The following is a 7924-nucleotide window of genomic DNA, read 5'->3' as shown; positions in this document are numbered from 1 at the left end:
CAAAATCCCCCAAAAACCCCAAAACTCCCTTAAAATCCCCAAAAACCCCCCAAAAAACCTGAAACCGCCCCAAACCCTCCCCCAAAACCCCAAAACTCCCTCTAAATCCCCCAAAACACCCCCAAAACTCCCTCAAAACCCCAAAACCCCCCCAAAAACCCCAAAACCCCCCCAAAATCCCCAAATCCCCCCAAAATCCCCAAATCCCCCCAAGATCCCCAAATCCTCCAAGACCCCAAAATCCCCAAAATCCCCCCAAGACTCTCAAACCCTCCAAGACCCCAAACACCCCCAAAAAACCCCAAAACCCCCCAAAACCCCCCAAAAACCCCAAACTCCCCCCAAAAGCCCCCAAAAACCCCGAACCCCCCCCCAAAAAACCCCAAAACTCCCTCAAAATCCCCCAAAACACCCCCAAAACTCCCCCAAAAACCCCAAAACTCCCTCAAAATCCCCCCAAACCCCCCCAAAACCCCCCCGAAAACCCCAAAACCCCCCCAAAATCCCCCTTTTTCCCCCACTCCAGACGCCGCCCCGGCCCCGCCGAGCGACGACGACGACGACGAAGACGATCCCCCCCCCAACCCTCCCGAAAAACCCGAAACCCCCGGATCCCCCCCGGCGACACCGCCGAACCCCAAATCCCCTCCGAGCCCCTCCGGCTCCGCCGAAACCCCAAAAACTCCCCAACCCCGAAAACCGCCGGGAAAACGCCGCGGAAAATTCCGGAAGCTCCGATCCCGCCACCTGCGCTGCCACGATTGCGGCAAGGCGTTGGCGTCGCCGAAACGCCGCGGCGGCTCGGAACGACCCCACAAATGCCCGGAATGCGGGAAGAGCTTCGGGTCGAGCTCGAGTTTGGCGACGCATCAACGGCGTCACGCCGGGGTCGGCGCCGATCCTTACGAATGTCCCGAATGCGGGAAATCCTTCGGCGCGGGTTCGGCGTTCATCCAACACCGGCGCGTTCACGCCGGCGCGGCGTCGTCGGCGCCGTGTCGTTGCGGGGTTTGCGGGAAGAGTTTCGCGTCGAGTTCGGGGTTGGTGAAGCATCAAAAGGTTCACGCGGAGGAGAAACCCTACAAATGCGGCGATTGCGGGAAAGGGTTCAACTGGAATTCCCACCTGGAGCGGCACCGGAGGATTCACACCGGGGAGAAACCCTACGAGTGCGCGGAATGCGGGAAGAGTTTTTCGTGGAGTTCGCACTTGGATCGGCATCGCCGCACCCACGCGGCCGCGGCGGCGGCGGCGGAAGAGGAGGAATCGGGAGGGCGATGCGCCGAGTGCGGGGCGGGATCGGCGGAAGGGCGGAAAAATCCCAAAAAAGTCAAAAAAACGGTGAAAACTCAACGGGAATCGGCGGAGAAACCGCACGGATTCGCGGCGGCGTTGGCGGAACGTCGGCGCGATCGCGGCGGCGCCGGCAAACCGTACGAATGTCGGGAATGCGGGAAAAGCTTTTCCTGGAGTTCCCACCTGGATCGACACCGGCGAATCCACATGGGGGAGAAACCTTTCCGTTGCGTCAACTGCGGCAAGAGTTTCTCCCAAAGTTCTCATTTGGAACGGCACCGGAAAATCCACCGGGAGCCGTGCGGGGAGTGCGGAAAAAACGAAGGGAGAAAAGGGAGAAACTTCCAGAAGCGGTGCGGGATTTTGGGGGAGGAGAAATGCGAGGAGTGCGGGAAGGATTTGGGTTTGGGGACGAGTTTGGGGTCGAGTTTGGGGTCGAGTTTGGGGTTGGGATTGAAGGATCAAAGCACCCAAACTGGTGAAAAACCCTTCGAGTGCGGCGAGTGCGGCAAAAGCTTCGCTCAAAATTCGGCGTTGGCCAAACACCGCCGGATGCACACGGGGGAGAAACCCTACGAGTGCCCCGAGTGCGGCAAAAGTTTCGGCGTCCGTTCCAACCTGATCAAGCACCGGCGCACCCATTTGGGCGAGAAACCCTACAAATGTCAAGATTGCTCCAAAGGGTTCATCCAAAAATCCGATTTGACCAAACACCGGCGGATGCACACGGGGGAGAAACCCTACGAGTGCCGCGAGTGCGGGAAACGTTTCAGCGTTTCGTCCAATCTCATCAAGCATCAACGGATCCATCTGGGGGAAAAACCCTTCCAGTGCTCCGAGTGCGGCAAGAGTTTCATCCAACGCTCCGAGCTCACCATCCACCGGCGCGTCCACACCGGCGAGAAGCCCTACGAGTGCCGCGAGTGCGGGAAGCGCTTCAGCCGCAGCTCGCACCTCAACCGGCACCGGCGCACCCACGCCGGCAAAGGCGGCGCCGCCTCCTCTTCCTCCTCCTCCTCTTCCTCTTCCTCCTTCTCTTCTTCTTCCTCTTTCACTTCCTCCACCTTCTCTTCTTCTTCCTCCTCCTCGGCCTTCCCGGCCTTCCCAGGCTCCTCGGCCGTGCCGGCGCCGTTGGAGCTGCCCTGGGCGTTGGCGTTGCCGGGCCGGGCGTTCCCGGGGTTTCCGGTGGGTAATTAATGGGAGGTGGTTAATTAGGGGTTGGTTGGGTAATTAAAGGGGGGGATGAGGGATTCTCATGGTGCCGGGGGGTTCCCGGCGTTCCCGGTGCCCAACTGGGGTTGGCCAACCCAACACCCAACCTTGGCTTGGTCCCATTCCATTCTCCTGGCCAATTAACGATCTCTAATTAATTAGGGGTGGATCCATTCATTAATTAGGCAGGGAGATGAGGATTTCCCATCATTCCATGGTTCCGGGGGTTTCCCAGCATTCCCAGTGCTCCCAGTGCCCAACTGGGCTTGGCCAACCCAACACCCACCCATGGCGTGGTCCCATTCAATTCTCATGGCCAATTAACGATCTCTAATTAATTAGGGGCGGATCCATTCATTAATTAGGCAGGGAGATGAGGATTTCCCATCATTCCATGGTTCCAGTCAGTTCCCAGCATTCCCAGTGCTCCCAGTGCCCAACTGGGCTTGGCCAACCCAACACCCAACCTTGGATTGCCCCCATTCCATTCTCATGGCCAATTAACGATCTCTAATAAATTAGGGATTAATGAATCCGGTAATTAAATGGGAACACAAGGAGTTGGTGAAACACCGGCCCACCCACGGCAAAGGCGGCGCCGCCTCCTCTTCCTCCTCCTCCTCTTCTTCCTCCTCCTCCTCTTCTTCCTCCTCCTCCTCTTCCTCCTCCTCTTCCTCATCCTCCTTCTCTTCTTCTTCCTCTTCTTTCGTTTCTTCCAACTTTTCTTCTTCCTCCTCCTCCTCGGCCTTCCCGGCCTTCCCGGGCTCCTCGGCCGTGCCGGCGCCGTTGGAGCTGCCCTGGGCGTTGGCGTTGCCGGGCCGGGCGTTCCCGGGGTTTCCGGTGGGTAATTAATGGGAGGTGGTTAATTAGGGGTTGGTTGGGTGATTAAAGGGGGGGGATGGGGGAATCTCACGGCGCCGGGGCGGTCCCGGCGTTCCCGGTGCTCAACTGGGCTTGGCCAACCCAACACCCAACCTTGGCTTGGTCCCATTCCATTCTCCTGGCCAATTAACAATCTCTAATTAATTAGGGGTGAATCCATTCATTAATTAGGTGGGGAGATGAGGATTTCCCATCATTCCATGGTTCTGTGGGGTTCCCAGCGTTCCCAGTGCTCCCAGTGCCCAACTGGGCTTGGCCAACCCAACACCCACCCATGGCGTGGTCCCATTCAATTCTCATGGCCAATTAACGATCCCTAATTAATTAGGGGTGGATCCATTCATTAATTAGGCAGGGAGATGAGGATTTCCCATCATTCCATGGTTCCAGTCAGTTCCCAGCATTCCCAGTGCTCCCAGTGCCCAACTGGGCTTGGCCAACCCAACACCCACCCATGGCGTGGTCCCATTCCATTCTCCTAGCCAATTAACAATCTCTAATTAATTAGGATTGAATCCATTCATTAATTAGGCAGGGAGATGAGGATTTCCCATCATTCCATGGTTTTGGCCATTCCCATCATTCCCAGTGCTCCCAGTGCCCAACTGGGCTTGGCCAACTCAACACCCAACCTTGCCTTGGTCCCATTCAATTCTCATGGCTAATTAACGATCTCTAATTAATTAGGGGTGAATCCATTCATTAATTTGGTGGGGAGATGAGGATTTCCCATCATTCCATGGTTCCAGTCAGTTCCCAGCATTCCCAGTGCTCCCAGTGCCCAACTGGGCTTGGCCAACCCAACACCCAACCTTGGCTTGGTCCCATTCCATTCTCATGGCTAATTAACGATCTATAACTAATTAGGATTGAATCCATTCATTAATTAGTGGGGAGATGAGGATTTCCCATCATTCCATGGTTCCAGTGGGTTCCCAGCATTCCCAGTGCTCCCAGTGCCCAACTGGGCTTGGCCAACCCAACACCCAACCTTGGCTTGGTCCCATTGAATTCTCCTGGCTAATTAACAATCTCTAATTAATTAGGGGTTCATTAACTCATTAATTAATTGGGGAGATGAGGATTTCCCATCATTCCATGGTTCCGGGGGGTTCCCGGCGTTCCCAGTGCTCCCAGTGCCCAACTGGGGTCAAGGATCCATCCCTGGGTTTGGTCCCAACTCGTTCTGTGGCCAATTAACGATCTCTAATTAATTAGAGGTTCATTAACTCATGAATTAATTGGGGTAATGAGGATTTCCCATCATTCCAGTGCTCCCAGTGCCCAACTGGGGTTGGCCAACCCAACACCCAACCTTGGCTTGGTCCCATTGAATTCTCCTGGCCAATTAACGATCTCTAATTAATTAGGGGTGGTTCCATTCATTAATTAACAATCTCTAATTAGTTAGGGATTCATTAACTCATTAATTAATTGGGGTAATGGGGATTTCCCATCATTCCCAGCATTCCCAGTGCTCCCAGTGCCCAACTGGGCTTGGCCAACCCAACACCAACCTTGGCTTGGTCCCATTGAATTCTCCTGGCTAATTAACGATCTCTAATTAATTAGGGGTGGTTCCATTCATTAATTAACGATCTCTAATTAATTAGGGGTTCATTAACTCATTAATTAATTGGGGTGATGAGGATTTCCCATCATTCCCAGTGCTCCCAGTGCTCCCAGTGCCCAACTGGGCTTGGCCAACCCAACACCAACCTTGGCTCGGTCCCATTGAATTCTCCTGGCTAATTAACGATCTCTAATTAATTAGGGGTGATTAATTGGCTAATTAATGACCTGAGGGGGAATTCTCATCACTCCCAGGGCCCAAGGTTCAAACCTGGGGAAAAATGAGGGAAAATTTGGGGGAAAAAATGGAAATTTTGGGGAATAAAAGAGGGAAAATTATGGAAAAAATTGGGAAAAATTTGGGGGGAAATTGGGAAAAATTTGGGAAAAAATTGGGAAAAATTGGGGGAAAAATGGGAAAAAATTTGGGGAAAAAGTGGGAAAATTTGGGAAAATCTGGGGAAAAAATGGGAAAAAATTGGGAAAAATTTGGGGAAAAAATGGAAAAAATTGGGAAAAATTGGGGGAAAAGTGGGAATAAATTGGAAAAATTGTGAAAAATTGGGAAAAATTTGGGGAAAAAATGGAAAAAAATTGGGAAAAATTGGGGGGAAAGTGGGAAAAAATTGGGGGAAATTGGGAAAAATTTGGGGAAAAATGGGAAAAATTTGGGGAAAATTTGGGGAAAATTGGGGGAAAATTGGGGGGAAGTGGGAAAATGGGAAAATGGGGGAAATAATGGGAAAAATGTGAGAAAAATGATGGAAAAATGTGGAATAAATGTGGAAAAAATGGGGGAAAATGTTGGAAAATGATGGAAAAAATAAAGGAAAATGTGGAAAAAAGTGTGAAAAAATGTGGAATAAATAAAGGAAAATAAAGGAAAAATGAAGGAAAATAAAGGAAAAAATAATGGAATAAAGAGGGGAAAAATGGGAAAAAATGGAATAAAGGTGGGAAAAATATGGAAAATACAGAAAATTTGGGAAAAGATGAGAAAATATGGAATAAAAAAGGGGAAATGGGGAGAAAAAATGGGATTTTGGGGTGAGAATTCTCAATTTTGGGTGGAAATTTTTAATTTTTGGGTGGAAATTTTTAATTTTTGGGCAATAATTCCCAATTTTGGGTGGAAATTTTAAATTTTTGGGTGGAAATTCCCAAAAAATTGGGAATAATCCCCCAAAAATGGGAATAATTATTAAAAAATGGGAATAATCCCCCCCAAAAAGGGGAAAAATTCCCACAAAAATGGGAATAATCCCAAAAAAATGGGAATAATTATTCAAAAAATGGGAATAATCCACAAAAAAAGGAGAAAAATCCCCCCAAAATGGGAATAATTATTAAAAAATTGGAATAATCCCCCAAAAATTGGAATAATTTCGAAAAAATGGGAATAATCATCCAAAAAATTGGAATAATGCCCCAAAAAACAGAGAAAAATCCCCAAAAATTTGGGAATAATTCCCAAAAAATGGAAAATAATCCCCCAAAAAAGGAAAATAATCGCAAAAAATTGGGAATAATTCCAAAAAAATGAGAAAAAAAAAAATTGGGAATAATTCAAAAAAAATGGGGAATAATCCATAAAAAAAGGAAAATAATCACAAAAAATTGGGAATAATTCCCAAAAAAATGGAAAATAATCCCCCAAAAAAGGAAAATAATCATAAAAAATTGGGAATAGCCCCCAAAAAATGGGAATAATTTCCCAAATTTATGGGAATATTCACAAAAAAAAAGGGAAAATTCATCAAAAAATGGGAATATTAATAAAAAAATTGGGAATAATTCCCAAAAAAATTCCTGGCTAAGAGAAATAAAACCCAACACAGCAGGAATTACAACAAGAAGGAATTTTATTAAGAGCAACTTTTTATTTTTTCCAGGATTTTTTAATCCCCTCCCTGAAATTCCCAAATTTTCCTGGAATTCCTGGAGGAATTTTTGGGATTTTTTGGGGAATTTTGGGATTTTTTGGGGGATTTTGGGGAGATTTTTGGGGGATTTTTTGGGGATTTTGGGGGGGATTTTTTGGGGAATTTTTTGGGGGATTTTTTTGGGATTTTTTGGGATTTTTTTTTGATTTTTGGGGGAATTTTTTAGGATTTTTTTGGGTTTTTTGGGGGGATTTTCGGGGAATTTTTTGGGAATTTTTTGGGATTTAAAAAAAAAAATTTTTTATTTTTTTGGGATTTTTTGGGGATTTTTTTCGAATTTTTGAGGGATTTTTTTGAATTTTTGGGGATTTATTTTGGGGATTTTTTTGGGATTTTTTAAAAAAAATTTGGGGATTTTTTTTGGATTTTTGGGGGATTTTTTGGGGATTTTTTTTTTATTTTTTGGGATTTTATTGGAGATTTTTTTAAATTTTTTTTTATTTTTGGGGGATTTTTTGGGGAATTTTTTGGAATTTTTTGGTGATTTTTGGGGGAATTTTTTGGAATTTTTGGAGATTTTTTTAAAATTTTTTTTAATTTTTTGGGAATTTTGGGGATTTTTTTGGGATTTTTTTGGGATTGGAAAAATTCCCAAATTTTCCCGAGGCTGCCTCGAACTTGGGGGGGGGGAGTTCTCATCACAGCCCCACCCAAAAAAATTCCCCAAAATTCCAAAAAAAATTCCCCAAAAAATCCAAAAAAATTCCCCAAAAATTCCCCCAAAAAATCCCCAAATTTCCCAGAAATTAAAAAAAAATTCCCAAAAAATTCCCCAAAAATTCCCCAAAAAATTCCCAAAAATTCCCCAAAATTTCCGAATTTTCCCAAATTTCCCCCAAAATTCCCAATTTTCCCAAAATTCCCAAATTTCCCGACCCCCCTTTAGTGCAATTGGGCTCCCGGCGCCTTTTTGGGGGGAAAAAGGAGAATTTTCCCTAAAAAAAGCTGGGAATTCTGGGGGAAAATTGGGATTTGGGACCAAAAAATCCCAAATTTGGGGATTTGGGATCAAAAAATTC

The sequence above is a fragment of the Fringilla coelebs genome (assembly GCF_963513975.1).
Source record: "Fringilla coelebs genome assembly, chromosome: 39".
Classification (NCBI taxonomy): Eukaryota; Metazoa; Chordata; class Aves; order Passeriformes; family Fringillidae; genus Fringilla; species Fringilla coelebs.
The sequence above is the reverse complement of the archived record's forward strand: the minus strand, read 5'-3'. Positions refer to the sequence as shown.